This window comes from Hyla sarda, chromosome 7 (genome assembly GCF_029499605.1).
Source record: "Hyla sarda isolate aHylSar1 chromosome 7, aHylSar1.hap1, whole genome shotgun sequence".
Lineage (NCBI taxonomy): Eukaryota > Metazoa > Chordata > Amphibia > Anura > Hylidae > Hyla > Hyla sarda.
In genome coordinates, this window is record NC_079195.1 from 128,053,347 (window position 1) to 128,069,559 (window position 16,213).

Sequence of the window (16,213 nt, forward strand, 5' to 3'; positions counted from 1 at the left end):
AACTGCTGCCTCACGGGCAACCTGCCACCCTCTTCTCCTGATGAAGCCCCTTCTGCACCCAGCTCCCAAGTGCGATCGGCTTCATCATCATCGAGTTGGGTCTGCATGTCACTGATGTCCTCCTCAGATTCATCAACAGTGTGTGCTTCAGTAGCCTGAATGCTCCCAACACCACCTACCGCGCTACTCTCCTCATAACTATTTGCCCGCCTAGCAGGGGATATCTCTTCCACTTCTTGGCTGGGCACGAGCTGCTGACTGTCTTCTAGTAGATCTTCCTGACTATAAAGTGGAGCTGAACCCACAGCATATGATACTTCTACGGGGGAGGGAACAGCTTAGGACAGAGGCAATTGGAGGACAGGGACTGCTCCCGGGCCATACCAACTGAGTGATGGGTCTGAGGAACCCACCGACTGTTGACTGGGGGTGTCAAATGTCACTTGTGATGAAGTGGATGACCGAGATGCCCAGTCAATGACGGCAGATGGGTTGCTGGTCGAGACATGACCGCTAGCTGATACCAAGAGCTCAGGCCTCTCGTTGCAACTCCTGCTGCCACTCGCCCCTGGTCTGCTGTGACCTCTACCTGTGCCGGATGAATTTAGGCCTCTTCCACTCCTCTGTGCACATCCTGGCACTTCTTTGCCTGACATTCTTAGTGCGTATATGAGGGGAGGACAATACGCTCCACTACGCTTAAAACAGTATTTGTCTACAACACCAGCAGGTGTGTACTTTGGTTGGCCTTTCACAGTAACTAGGCCCTTAAGACTTTAACAGGAACAAAATGGTATACCACGTAGATTTACGTATGTGGTATGCACTTATGAGGGGAGTACAGTATGTTCCACTACGTTTAAAAAAAGTATTTGTCTAGAACAGCAGCAGGTGTGTACTTTTGGCTGGCCTTTCCCAGTACTTGGGCCCTTAGGACTATAACAGCAACAAAATGGTACACCACTTAGATGTACGTATGTGGTATGCACTTATAAGGGAAGTACCATACGCTCCACTACGCTTAAAACAGTATTCGTCTAGAACAGCAGCAGGTATGTACTTTTTGCTGGCTATTCACAATAACTATGCCCTCAAGACTTTAAAAGGAACAAAATGGTACGCCACCTATTGACGCACAAGTCACACTTAATAGAGGACAATATGCTCCGCTACGCAACCTGTATTAGGCATGCACTAATAGCAGGTGAATTTGGCTATTAGTCCTCTGCTCACCCTAACTGGCTGGCTACTATTAGGTTTTCAGTTGTTGTTCACACCAGTGTTGCAGCACACCAGTCGTTGTGTACTACACCCAAAATTGCACTCTCTCTCTCAATCTCTCTCCCTTCCCTATCAGTGCTTCAAGGCTGGATTTGGGCTTGAGGTGAATCGTTGTTGTAAAAATGCTTTTCTGTGCAACACACACTGCTCTCTGTCCCTCTCTCTCTCTCTCTGCAATAGAATGCTGATGTGACTGGCCCGCAAGATGGCTGCCAATAATATAGGGCTGCGACATCAAAGGGGTGGCTGGCCGCTGATAGGCTGCATGCTGCATGTGATTCAGGGTCATCCCGCCTACCTGTGTTCCTGCCCTCCCAGCGTTCCTTGCCCCATGTCCTGACATGTGGAGCCACCATCTTAGATGCCCTGGAGCCTCTACTGAATGAAGTATAATGAAGCAATTTGTGCGATCGAATAGCGGCAATATTCGGATTCGTTGCAAAGCTAATTTTTCCTGAAATTTGTAACAAATTCGGATTTGTTAGTTTCGATTAGCTCATCCCTAGTTCATACGATTAAAATGATACCCTACTTATATAGGATTGATTTTGTCTTTCTTCTGGAAAAAATCATAACTACATGCACGAAAATTATTACGTTTAAAAATGACCTATTCTGACCCTGTGTACTACGCCATTGACCGTGCTGTTTAATTAATTATATATTTTTATAGTTCGGACATTTACGCAAGCGGCGATACCATGTTTTCTTTTTTGAATGGGAAAAGGGGGTGATTCACTCTTTTATTATGGAAGGGGTTAAATCACATTTATTAACTCTTTTTTTACACTTTCTTTCAGCAAAGTTATAGCCCCCATAGGGGGCTATAACATGCAGTACATTGATTGCAAGCACTGTTCATTGCTATGCCATAGCATTGCGTTGATCAGTGTCATCGGTGGTTGATTGCTCAAGCCTGGATCTCAGGCTTGGAGCAATCAATCACCAATGGGACGCGCCAGAGGTAGGTAAGGGACTCTAGCTTGTGTCCTAGCTTATCGGAACACCGCGGTTTTACTGCGGTAGCCCCCATCAGCCAGACTGAGCTGCCGGGAATTTTTTTTTACATTTTAGATGCGACAATCCACTTTGATCGCCACATCTAATGGGTTAATAGCACACGTCACCGTGATCGCGAGTGCGCACTATTATCCCCGGGTTCCAGCTACCGTTAGCCGCTGGGACTGACCTGATATGACGCGGGGTCACATGTGACACCGCGTTATATCGCCCGAGCAGGTGCAGGATGTACAGGTACGCCCTGCATCCTTTAGAGGTTAAACAGCCCCACCCGAGTTCTCATTGGCTAATACCATTAACTATTTTCTAGCCACGGAGAATCGCACAGAAAACAGATAATACATAAAAAGTCTGAACAGGGCCTAAAATGGAAAAACACAATAATAGACATTACAGTATGTTTTATATGCTGCTATATACTGTATAATCTTGCATCAACCAGAAAACTAATGACCTTTTTTTTAAACCTTTATATATCAGACATCAACACTACTAAATATTTTTTATTTTAATTTTGCCTAATACTTAATTTTAAAAAAGTAAAAAAAAAATTAAAAAATATTTATTACAACACTACTAAATATTTTTTTATTAGAATTTTGCCTAATACTTAATAAAATTTTTTTTTTATTAGTGTTCATAATAGACTAGCTGCTGTAAACTTAGGGAATATCCATCCTACTCCCTTATTAGCATTCTAATTCCCTATCATCCAATTAAGAGAGATGAACATGAAGGAGGTGACTAGTAAAGGCATTTGTATGCCAAATATATGTCAATAATTACTCAGTAATACATAACTGAAATGTATCACCTTTACACGAAAGTCCTGAATGGCAAAGGGAAATGCACAAGGCTTCATTTTACACCCTGAAGAGAGTTCAAGCAAATTGAGAGCAGCACAAGTAATAACAAAATCCCCCTTGTCCATATTCTGAGAATGGAAAATGGAGATCAAAGACTCATGGTGAGACTACGCTATAGACAGCATATTAAGGAGTCATTTCTTTTCTACTGCTCAATTGCTAAAGAAAACATGATTTCACAGACTGACACAGATGCACATGTTCATAAAAGAAGCAACCTTCAGAATTACTCTTAAGTGCATTTTTTCTAATGACTCTGATCAGAGTTTAACACCTTCTTGGCCAGAATTTGTCTTGTTTTTTTTAACAACATTAATCTGTAAGAAGCTATTGAGCTAATAACAAGACATTAATAAGACAATTACACTTAAAGAAACCATAATCTTTTCATGTGTAAGGGCAAAGATACAAAGTTAGTAGGTCACAAAGATATAGACCACAAAACATACATGAAATCAATCACTTTCTAGATATTTATTATATTCGGTGGCTGATCCACAAGAGTGATTACATTTGCAACATTTAATAAAAGCTAAATCGCAAATGGATCAGCTAGCACAGAACTACAGAGAATTCATTGGGAAAAAGTTAATCTCCTGGATCATTAATGTGACGGTGATCTCTCAGATGTCAGTCATTAGAAATCATTGACATAACTCTCAGGGCTAAATCCTTTCAGTGGAAATGTCTGATCTGCGCCAAAGTGATTAGGAGGATACTATACTATATATCTCTATATAGTATAGTATTGTGTCAAAGGTGATGAGTATGGATAACTATTTTATTGGGTAACACCTCATTTATCATGTTTGCATTCATTTATGATTACCCTAATCACAAAGATATGTAGCTGTATAGTATACTACTACGGTTGAGAAGATCCATGGTAGCACAAAGATATATGTATATTAAATGAAGGCATGAAGGTGAACATAAACTAACATTAACAAATTATGTGTAAAAATGTTTTTGTTCTATAAGAAAGGAGAAATCTGTACTACTTTCTCATCCTCTATAGACTTTATAGGGGAGATTTATCAAAACATGTGCAGAGGAAAAGTTGCCCAGTTGCCCATAGCAACCAATCAGCTCGCTTCTTTCATTTTTAACAAGGTCTCTGCAAAAGGAAAGAAGCAAACTGATTGGTTGCTAAGGGCAACTGGGTAACTTTTCTTCTGCACAGGCTTTGACAAATCTCCCCCTATGTGTCTCTCCTAAATCCTGAATATAGTTTACTATGCTGAATATGATTGCCTACCTTCCGCTCCCTGCTGGAATGCTCAGAGGAGGGGGGGGGGGGGGGTCTGGGGATTTGGAAAGCAGAAGGAAATTCACTAAGCTGAAGTGTGCTGTCAAGCCTATTAAAAAGCACAGCAGCATAGCCAACTATGTTATAGAGTTGCGCAGACTTCACAGTAGCAACATAGTCTGACATTTTTAGGGTTTATTCATACATACAGTATTCTGTGCAGATCTGATGCGCAGGATTAGAAGCTGTGTTCAGTCATTCAGTTTACGTTGAAATCTGCAGCAGAAAATCCTGCGCATCAAATCTGCGCAGTATACTGTTCGTGGGAATAGACCAATAATATGTTTACCTTTTGTATTCAAGAAGCAAAAGAACAACAAACTAACCACAGGTTCACATAACATAATCACAGGTTCACATAGGTAGCCAGTATTTTTACTTCAATTTTTTTATGCTAAAATGTGTACGGTAAGGTTGAGATCTCTTCTCTCTCACTTTGATTTCCCTTTAATAGAAGACTAGAGCAGAATGATAAAATTTACTTTACAGTTTACTGAACTTTTGCTTCACTTTAAGGCTGGGTTCACACTTAATTAATGCAGCACTGAACTAAGGCATTAGCTGACTTTAAATATAAAGCCATTGCTTTATATTTAACCACAGTAGAAGATAACAGATGCAGCACTCACACAATGAAAGTTTTCAGGCATTCATAAAGGCACAGAGATTGATATACAGAAAGGTGGAGCATAAGTGCTAGTTGAAGAGACTTGTGGCTTGGTTCTGCTGAGAACCATAGGCTCTCTAACAGTGGCAGTGCTATTATGTGGACTGGAGATTTGGGAACACAGTAATGACACCGTAGTGCCAGCTTCAACACTTATTATATGCCCTTATGTTGGCATCGCCTTTTAATTAATAGGATGCCAATGTGTACATAGGGTGCACTGCATTAACATTGTGTAATCTTAACCTAAGTGGTACAACAGCAGTTACAATTTTTAAAAGAAGCACCAAAAGTCTAGCTGTTATTATCATACAAGGTGGCACAATTTCCTAAATACAACAAACAAAACCATATAAGCAGTTACAGAAGCATTCAACCCTTTAATCCACAGTACAGGGTGGGCCATTTATATGGATACACCTTAATAAAATGGGTATGGTTGGTGATATTAACTTCCTGTTTGTGGCACATTAGTATATGTGAGGGGGGGGGGACTTTTCAAGATGGGTGGTGACCATGGTGGCCATTTTGAAGTTGGCCATTTTGAATCCAACTTTTGTTTTTTCAATAGGAAGAGGGTCATGTGACACATCAAACCTATTGGGAATTTCACAAGAAAAATAATGATGTGTTTGGTTTTAACATAACTTTATTCTTTCTGATCACTTATAAAATGTGTTCAATGTGCTGCTGTCACGATGCCGGCTGGCAGGTAGTGGATCCTCTGTGCCAGAGAGGGATTGGCGTGGACCGTGCTAGAGGATCGGTTCTAAGTCACTACTGGTTTTCACCAGAGCCCGCCGCAAAGCGGGATGGTCTTGCTGCGGCGGTAGTGACCAGGTCGTATCCCCTAGCAACGGCTCAACCTCTCTGGCTGCTGAAGATAGGCGCGGTACAAGGGAGTAGACAGAAGCAAGGTCGGACGTAGCAGAAGGTCGGGGCAGGCAGCAAGGATCGTAGTCAGGGGCAACGGCAGGAGGTCTGGAACACAGGCTAGGAACACACAAGGAAACGCTTTCACTGGCACTAAGGCAACAAGATCCGGCGAGGGAGTGAAGGGGAAGTGAGGTGATATAGGGAAGTGCACAGGTGTAAACACTAATTGGAACCACTGCGCCAATCAGCGGCGCAGTGGCCCTTTAAATCGCAAAGACCCGGCGCGCGCGCGCCCTAGGGAGCGGGGCCGCGCGCGCCGGGACAGAACTGACGGAGAGCGAGTCAGGTACGGGAGCCGGGGTGCGCATCGCGAGCGGGCGCTACCCGCATCGCGAATCGCATCCCGGCCAGAGGCGGTATCGCAGCGCCCCGGGTCCGTGGAACCGACCGGAGCGCTGCAGTGAGAGAAGTGTAGCGAGCGCTCCGGGGAGGAGCGGGGACCCGGAGCGCTCGGCGTAACAGTACCCCCCCCCTTGGGTCTCCCCCTCTTCTTGGAGCCTGAGAACCTGAGGACCAGACTTTTGTCCAGGATATTGTCCTCAGGTTCCCAGGACCTCTCTTCTGGACCACAACCCTCCCAATCCACTAAAAAGAAGGTTTTCCCTCTGACCTTTTTAGATGCTAAAATTTCCTTGACGGAGAAGATGTCCGAGGAGCCGGAGACAGGAGTGGGGGGAACAGATTTGGGAGAGAAACGGTTAATGATAAGTGGTTTAAGAAGAGAAACATGAAAGGCATTAGGAATACGAAGAGAAGGAGGAAGAAGAAGTTTGTAAGAGACAGGATTAATCTGGCGCAAAATCTTGAAAGGACCAAGATAGCGTGGTCCCAACTTATAGCTAGGGACACGGAAGCGGACATATTTGGCGGAGAGCCATACCTTGTCTCCAGGGGAAAAAATGGGAGGAGCTCTTCTTTTCTTATCCGCGAATCTCTTCATGCGTGAAGAAGCCTGTAAGAGAGAATTTTGGGTCTCTCTCCATATGATGGAAAGATCACGAGAAATTTCATCCACAGCGGGCAGACCAGAGGGCAAGGGGGTAGGGAGGGGGGGAAGAGGGTGACGGCCGTACACCACGAAAAACGGGGATTTGGAGGAAGATTCAGAGATTCTGAAATTATACGAGAATTCGGCCCAAGGTAGAAGATCTGCCCAGTCATCCTGGCGGGAGGAAACAAAATGTCGTAAATAGTCACCCAAGATCTGGTTAATTCTTTCTACTTGTCCATTGGATTGAGGATGGTATGCAGAAGAAAAATTTAATTTAATCTTGAGTTGTTTACAGAGAGCCCTCCAGAATTTAGACACAAATTGGACGCCTCTATCCGAGACGATCTGCGTAGGCAACCCGTGAAGACGAAAAATGTGTACAAAAAATTGTTTAGCCAACTGAGGCGCTGAAGGAAGACCAGGAAGAGGGATGAAATGTGCCATTTTGGAGAATCGATCAACGACCACCCAAATAACAGTGTTGCCATGGGATGGGGGTAAGTCAGTAATAAAATCCATACCAATCAGAGACCAAGGTTGTTCGGGAACAGGCAGAGGAAGAAGAAAACCAGCGGGCTTCTGGCGAGGAGTCTTATCCCGGGCACAGATAGTGCAGGCTCGCACAAAGTCCACCACATCAGTCTCTAGAGTCGGCCACCAATAGAAGCGAGAGATGAGTTGCACAGATTTCTTGATGCCCGCATGACCTGCGAGATGGGAGGAGTGACCCCATTTGAGGATTCCGAGGCGTTGGCGTGGAGAAACAAAGGTCTTTCCCGGAGGAGTTTGCCTGATGGAGGCTGGAGAAGTGGAAATCAGGCAGTCAGGAGGAATGATGTGTTGAGGAGAGAGTTCAATTTCAGAAGCATCTGAGGAACGAGAGAGAGCATCGGCCCTAATGTTCTTATCAGCAGGCCGAAAGTGAATTTCAAAATTAAATCGGGCAAAGAACAGAGACCACCTGGCCTGACGAGGATTCAGCCGTTGGGCAGACTCGAGGTATGAGAGGTTCTTGTGATCGGTGTAAATAATAACTGGAAATCTTGATCCCTCCAGCAGATGCCTCCATTCCTCAAGTGCTAATTTAATGGCTAGAAGCTCTCGATCCCCGATGGAGTAGTTCCTCTCCGCCGGAGAGAAGGTCCTAGAAAAAAAACCACAAGTAACAGCATGCCCGGAAGAGTTTTTTTGTAGAAGGACAGCTCCAGCTCCCACTGAGGAGGCATCAACCTCCAATAGGAAGGGTTTAGATGGGTCAGGTCTGGAGAGCACGGGAGCCGAAGAGAAGGCAGACTTGAGTCGTTTAAAGGCGTCTTCCGCTTGAGGAGGCCAAGACTTGGGATCGGCATTTTTTTTGGTTAAAGCCACAATAGGAGCCACAATGGTAGAAAAATGTGGAATAAATTGCCTGTAATAATTGGCGAACCCCAAAAAACGTTGGATGGCACGGAGTCCGGAGGGGCGTGGCCAATCTAAGACGGCAGAGAGTTTATCTGGATCCATTTGTAGTCCCTGGCCAGAGACCAAGTATCCTAGGAAAGGAAGAGATTGGCATTCAAACAGACATTTCTCAATTTTAGCATAGAGTTGATTGTCACGAAGTCTCTGAAGAACCATACGGACATGCTGGCGGTGTTCTTCTAGATTGGCCGAAAAAATTAGGATATCATCAAGATATACAACAACACAGGAGTATAACAGATCACGAAAAATTTCATTAACAAAGTCTTGGAAGACAGCAGGGGCGTTGCACAGGCCAAAGGGCATGACCAGATACTCAAAGTGTCCATCTCTGGTGTTAAATGCTGTTTTCCACTCATCCCCCTCTCTGATGCGGATGAGGTTATAGGCGCCTCTTAAGTCCAATTTAGTAAAGATGTGGGCACCTTGGAGGCGATCAAAGAGTTCAGAGATGAGGGGTAAGGGGTAACGGTTCTTAACCGTGATTTTATTAAGTCCGCGGTAGTCAATGCAAGGACGTAGAGAGCCATCTTTTTTGGACACAAAGAAAAATCCGGCTCCGGCAGGAGAGGAGGATTTACGGATAAAGCCCTTTTTTAGATTCTCCTGGACGTATTCAGACATGGCAAGAGTCTCTGGGGCAGAGAGAGGATAAATTCTGCCCCGGGGTGGAGTAGTGCCCGGGAGGAGGTCGATAGGACAATCATAAGGCCTGTGAGGAGGTAAAGTCTCCGCTTGTTTTTTGCAGAAAACATCCGCGAAGTCCATATAGGCCTTAGGGAGACCGGTTACTGGAGGAAGCACAGAGTTACGGCAAGGGTTACTGGGAACCGGTTTTAGACAGTCCTTGGAACAAGAGGGCCCCCAACTCTTGATCTCCCCAGTGGACCAATCCAGGGTTGGGGAATGAAGTTGAAGCCAGGGAAGTCCAAGGAGAATTTCCGAGGTGCAATTGGGGAGGACCAAAAGTTCAATCCTCTCGTGATGAGATCCGATGCTCATTAGAAGGGGCTCCGTGCGGAAACGTATGGAACAGTCCAATCTTTCATTGTTTATACAATTGATGTAAAGGGGTCTGGTGAGACTGGTCACTGGGATGTTGAACCTGTTGACGAGAGAGGCCAAAATAAAATTTCCTGCAGATCCAGAGTCCAAGAAGGCCACAGAAGAGAAGGAGAAGGCAGAGGCAGACATCCGCACAGGCACAGTAAGACGTGGAGAAGCAGAGTGGACATCAAGGATTGTCTCACCTTTGTGCGGAGTCAGGGTACGTCTTTCCAGGCGGGGAGGGCGGATAGGACAATCCCTCAGGAAGTGTTCAGTACTAGCACAGTACAGGCAGAGGTTCTCCATGCGGCGTCGAGTCCTCTCTTGAGATGTCAGGCGAGACCGGTCGACCTGCATAGCCTCCACGGCGGGAGGCACAGGAACAGATTGCAGGGAACCAGAGGAGAGAGGAGCCGAGGAGAAGAAACGCCTCGTGCGAACAGAGTCCATATCTTGGCGGAGCTCCTGACGCCTTTCGGAAAAACGCATGTCAATGCGAGTGGCTAGGTGAATAAGTTCATGAAGATTAGCAGGCATTTCTCGTGCGGCCAGAACATCTTTAATGTTGCTGGATAGGCCTTTTTTAAAGGTCGCGCAGAGGGCCTCATTGTTCCAGGATAATTCAGAAGCAAGAGTACGGAATTGTACGGCATACTCGCCAACGGAAGAATTACCCTGGACCAGGTTCAACAGGGCAGTCTCAGCAGAAGAGGCTCGGGCAGGTTCCTCAAAGACACTTCGAATTTCCGAGAAGAAGGAGTGTACAGAGGCAGTGACGGGGTCATTGCGGTCCCAGAGCGGTGTGGCCCAAGCCAGGGCTTTTCCAGACAGCAGGCTGACTACGAAAGCCACCTTAGACCTTTCAGTGGGGAACTGGTCCGACATCATCTCCAAGTGTAATGAACATTGGGAAAGGAAGCCACGGCAAAGCTTAGAGTCCCCATCAAATTTATCCGGCAAGGATAGTCGTAGTCCAGAAGCGGCCACTCGCTGCGGAGGAGGTACAGGAGCTGGCGGAGGAGATGGTTGCTGGAGCTGTGGTAGTAACTGTTGTAGCATAACAGTCAGTTGAGACAGCTGTTGGCCTTGTTGCGCAATCTGTTGTGACTGCTGGGCGACCACCGTGGTGAGGTCAGCGACAACTGGCAGAGGAACTTCAGCGGGATCCATGGCCGGATCTACTGTCACGATGCCGGCTGGCAGGTAGTGGATCCTCTGTGCCAGAGAGGGATTGGCGTGGACCGTGCTAGAGGATCGGTTCTAAGTCACTACTGGTTTTCACCAGAGCCCGCCGCAAAGCGGGATGGTCTTGCTGCGGCGGTAGTGACCAGGTCGTATCCCCTAGCAACGGCTCAACCTCTCTGGCTGCTGAAGATAGGCGCGGTACAAGGGAGTAGACAGAAGCAAGGTCGGACGTAGCAGAAGGTCGGGGCAGGCAGCAAGGATCGTAGTCAGGGGCAACGGCAGGAGGTCTGGAACACAGGCTAGGAACACACAAGGAAACGCTTTCACTGGCACTAAGGCAACAAGATCCGGCGAGGGAGTGAAGGGGAAGTGAGGTGATATAGGGAAGTGCACAGGTGTAAACACTAATTGGAACCACTGCGCCAATCAGCGGCGCAGTGGCCCTTTAAATCGCAAAGACCCGGCGCGCGCGCGCCCTAGGGAGCGGGGCCGCGCGCGCCGGGACAGAACTGACGGAGAGCGAGTCAGGTACGGGAGCCGGGGTGCGCATCGCGAGCGGGCGCTACCCGCATCGCGAATCGCATCCCGGCCAGAGGCGGTATCGCAGCGCCCCGGGTCCGTGGAACCGACCGGAGCGCTGCAGTGAGAGAAGTGTAGCGAGCGCTCCGGGGAGGAGCGGGGACCCGGAGCGCTCGGCGTAACAGCTGCCCATTGTGTTGGATTGTCAATGCAACCCTCTTCTCCCACTCTTCACAGCAGAAATGCTACTACAGGCTTCCAGTATCCGTTGTTTAAGGTGCTGCACATCTCGTATCTTCACAGCATTGACAATTGCCTTCAGATGACCCCAAAGATAAAAGTCTAAGGGGGTCAGATGGGGAGACCTTGGGGGCCATTCAACTGGCCCACGACGACCAATCCACTTTCCAGGAAACTGTTCATCTAGGAATGCTCGGACCTGACACCCATAATGTGGTGTGCACCATATTGCTGGAAAAACTCAGGGAACATGCCAGCTTTAGTGCATAAAGAGGGAAACACATCATCATGTAGCAATTTTGCATATCCAGTGGCCTTGAGGTTTCCATTGATGAAGAATGGCCCCACTATCTGTGTACCCCATATACCACACCATACCATCAATTTTTGTGTTTCAACAGTCTTGGAGGGATCTATCCAATGTGGGTTAGTGTCAGACCAATAGCGGTGGTTTTGTTTGTTAACTTCACCATTCACATAAAAGTTTTCCTCATCACTGAACAAAATTTTCTGCGTAAACTGAGGGTCCTGTTCCAATTTTTGTTTTGCCCATTCTGCAGCACCTGAAACTACGGATACTGGAAGCCTGTGCTAGCATTTCTACTGCGGTGTTGCTATCAGTGTGTGAAGAGTGGGAGAAGAGGATTGCATTGACAATCCAACACAATGACACTATGTCTCTACAAGATAAAAAAAAAGGCAGAGCTTCCCATGGGATAGTATATCCAGTTCAGCAGGTGACACACAGACAGGTTTTAAGTGAAGGTGCTCACCTGGATGAGTTGTGAAGAATTCACAACTACTTTAAGTGTATGGATAAAAAGCGGTGCTGCTCTTCCGGCGTCAGCATGGATGAGACTCCAGCCGATGGATATAGTGGATGGGGTATGGAAAAAAAAGCCGGATTCAAAGCGCAAACCACTTCAGACGTCACTTCAAGGGTATTTCAACTTTATTACAGCCACATACAATGCGTTTTGAGGCACTCGCCGCTTCATCAGGTTACATGCCTATACCTGATGAAGAGGCGAGTTCCTCGAAACGCATTGTATGTGGCTTTAATAAAGTTGAAATACCCTTGAAGTGACGTATGAAGTGGTTTGCTCTTTGAATCCGGCTTTTTATCCCACACAATGGGCAGCACATTGAACACATTTTATAAGTGGTCAGAAACTTGTAAATAACTCATGAAAGAATAAAGTTACGTTAAAACCAAGCACATCATTGTTTTTCTTGTGAAATTCCCAATAAGTTTCATGTGTCACATGACCCTCTTCCTATTGAAAAAACTAAAGTTGGATTCAAAATGTCCAACTTCAAAATGGCCGCCATGGTCACCACCCATCTTGAAAAGTTTCCCCCCTCACATATACTGATGTGCCACAAACAGGAAGTTAATATCACCAACCATTCCCATTTTATTAAGGTGTATCCATATAAATGGCCCACCCTGTAGATTCAGTATCCTGTTATTATACACAGGGCCATAATCTGTTGGCACTTTCAGCCCTTTTCTTTATTTTTATTAGACTTTGCATTTTGGTCAGTTGGGGGTTGAATTTTCAGATTATAGGACCAAGATGGTTCTTTAGACTTGCATTATCTTCCCTGCTTCAGCTGCTTTTTGCTTGTTTGACCTTACTGGGTTGACCTCATACCATGGCCCTAGGTGCTTTCCAAAGCTAGCTTGCTGTATGCTAATGGAGCACTCAGCTGCCCCTGCTTTAGCAGGCCATGCTCTAACAACTATAGAAGTTGTCACTTCCAGCTTATTGTCTGCTCTGTGACATCCAGGCTCTGCTTGTCCACACAGCAATACTGCTCTTCCAGTGAAGGATTGTCTCTTCAGCACAGGTGACATAGGTCCCTTCAGCACTCTCATGCACAAGATCAGGCATACAAGCTAACAGCCTAAGCCCTCCTGTGTCAAGTCTGTCTCCTTATTGGAGCCTAACACCTAGCTGGGCCCCTCCTCCTATAATGATTTGGAACAGGGGGCTACCATACATATTTACTGGCCTATACTAGGGCTATTCCCACAACTGATTCTGCAGCATTGCTGCGGCCCACCCTTTTGCAGTAACTGTAAATAAAACAGGAAACAACACAATATATACATTTTTTAAGTCATTATACACATTGGGGTTTATTTACTAAGAGTGGAGTGTAGGTTTCTTTGTGGGTTTTGAATTCCGACGGTAATTTCCCAAAGTATTTACTAAGGTTTCCCTACATTTTGCACTCTTCCCTACGTTTTGCTTTTTTTTACAACTGTTCTGATCTGTCGGGTTTTCCTCAGCTCAAATCCACCACATTTTCTGTGGAAACCATAGTAAATATGTTGGGATTTTTTAAAACTGTCGGGACCACGCCCATTTTGTCGGGACCACGCCCACGCTATCCAATGACCACGCCCCCTTTTGGGGTGTTTTCATGTAAAATGGAGGGTTTTGGTTTTTTGGGTCACAAATTGTGTCATAAGGAACGTGCAACACAATTTGGGCGCAAAACCCAACAAAAAAGAGTCAGGATCACGTTAGTAAATAAACCCCAATGTCTATTAAGCAGTCTCGCAAATGCAACAAAACCATTTAAAGTGAATGACAACAATACAGAAAAAGAAAATAGCAGAAGAGAATTATTTGTCCTCCCCTTTTACAAACAAGGAATGCTGTTAGGGCGAAGAACCATTTAAATAACTGGACAGTCATCTTTTATATACCAAAACCATTCAGTTGATGTATTTAAATTGTAGAATGTAGCAGGAGAATTCTGAATCCATTCCAGTAAATGATTCCTAAAGATAATATTCCTATCATGTAAGCTCATGGTGAGAAATGTATTTACTGAAGGATAATGAGATGTCCCACAAGCAGAGCATCATGCAGCAAGATAGCACACACCAATGCCATTTGCCAATTTTCAGCCTCTTGACAACACCGTTTTTACGGCAAAACATGTTGAAGGTGGCAAAGTAATAATTTATTAATTGCACACTGGGATGGTGCCATAAAAAGGTGCCTGCAACACCATGTGTCTCAAAATAACAGGGAGATACCCTGATATAAACCTGAACAGATTAACAGCACCATCACAGTACTATTTTAACTCACCATTTATAAGGTTTTATTTGATAACTAATAAAAGTTAATTTTTAAAGGTGGGCACCATATATAGGGGTGTTAGTGTCTCCGGGCTTCATCCCAGGAGTTGGTGGTTTCTATAATTAAGGACCCCTTACCCTCCTTAGGGTCCTTTTTGTTCTTTGAATATAGCAGAGAGTGACAGTCTGTTTAGGAAACAAACTTGTGTGATCCCTGCTTAACAAACCCGAAATGGCTGCAATTAAACTGGCACAAACAGCTAAGTGATTAAAGCCTGGCATGCTGGGTCAATCATGAGATCTGTACAGCTGCCCTATGCCAGTTATTTCTAATCGAATTTAAAGTGAAGCTACTGTTTCAAAATTATCCCATAGCAGCCACTTTTATTGTGGGATTCATGCATGGCGCACATTTACTTCCCTTTCAGATAAAAAGAAAACCTATGTAAATGGATATATTGTAATATTTTAGACTCACAGTTAAGGAACTTGACACCAAAATGAACTTTATATCTGTAGATGTTAACAGATATTTTGAATTCAAACGTTCAATCTATCCCCACACCTTCTATAGGACAATAAGTGTAAGAAATTCTCTATCATGTCCTGTGTAAGACTAAGCTGCCACACAGTGTTCCAGTGTGAAACTCTACCCAAAGAGTTTGGTACAATCAAAACAGTATGTGCAGGGGAAGGTAAGTGTCTATTCGCACGGCAGAATTTCAGCTTGCAGAATTCCGCCTCAAATTAAAGCCCATAGACTTCTATGGGATTCCACACTCCCATTCACACTTCTGAATTTCCATTTTATGTATAAACTGCCTCGTCTTTGTGCAAAGAAATCTTGCACAAACTTCCACTTTGCTCAACTTTGCCAATTTGAGCTGGTGGAGGTAATGATAAACTTTGCTTTTGTGTTTTTTTTCATGTTAACCTCCACCCAAGGTGCTTACAATTAGCACATGAACATCAGGACTTGACTAATGAAGTAATAGGTGGCCAGTTCTGAATAATCATGCTGTATTTTATATCATATGGATAATTGGGTGCATGTGTCTCGTTCATTGAGAAAAAGATGGCACCAGGAATAGGAAGAAGGTAAGACAACAGAGGCAGTATGATGTCCTGGGTAATGTTTGTTGGGAAACTTGGGGTAATTGGGATTTACAGTATGTGGATGTTAGTTTGATCACGTACCTGAACGTTGTTGCAAAAAATGTCACTCCTTCTTGGAAACAGTATTCCATATTTTGAGCAGGATAGTGTACTTCAGATTGGAAAACATGATACCAAATGTATTGAGGAACATAGTGTTGACAACCTCAAATTCCCCAAATCTAGGTAAAGTATGTGGCAGTGCCAATCCCACTCTCTAGCTGTCATTCAAATTAGACCTGAGTGAAAATGGCGACCAGAGTGCCCGGCGGTGCCATGCACTTCACAGGGTTATAACTTGGGATTGCAGCAGGTCTCAGAAGTTGTGTGGTCTAAACTTTCAACACAACTGGACAACATGTCAAAAGTTTATTGAAATGGCAGTAACACTTCAGGATATCAAGTTAATGCCTTGGTCCCAGATACCATAGGC

General features: G+C 45.0%; 1 protein-coding gene across 1 annotated transcript in view; it reads right to left on the bottom strand.

Moving 5' to 3' along the window:
* CDH23 (cadherin related 23) overlaps positions 1-16,213 on the bottom strand; it is a 1,135,250-nt gene that overhangs the window by 873,969 nt on the left and 245,068 nt on the right. The window lies entirely within an intron of this gene.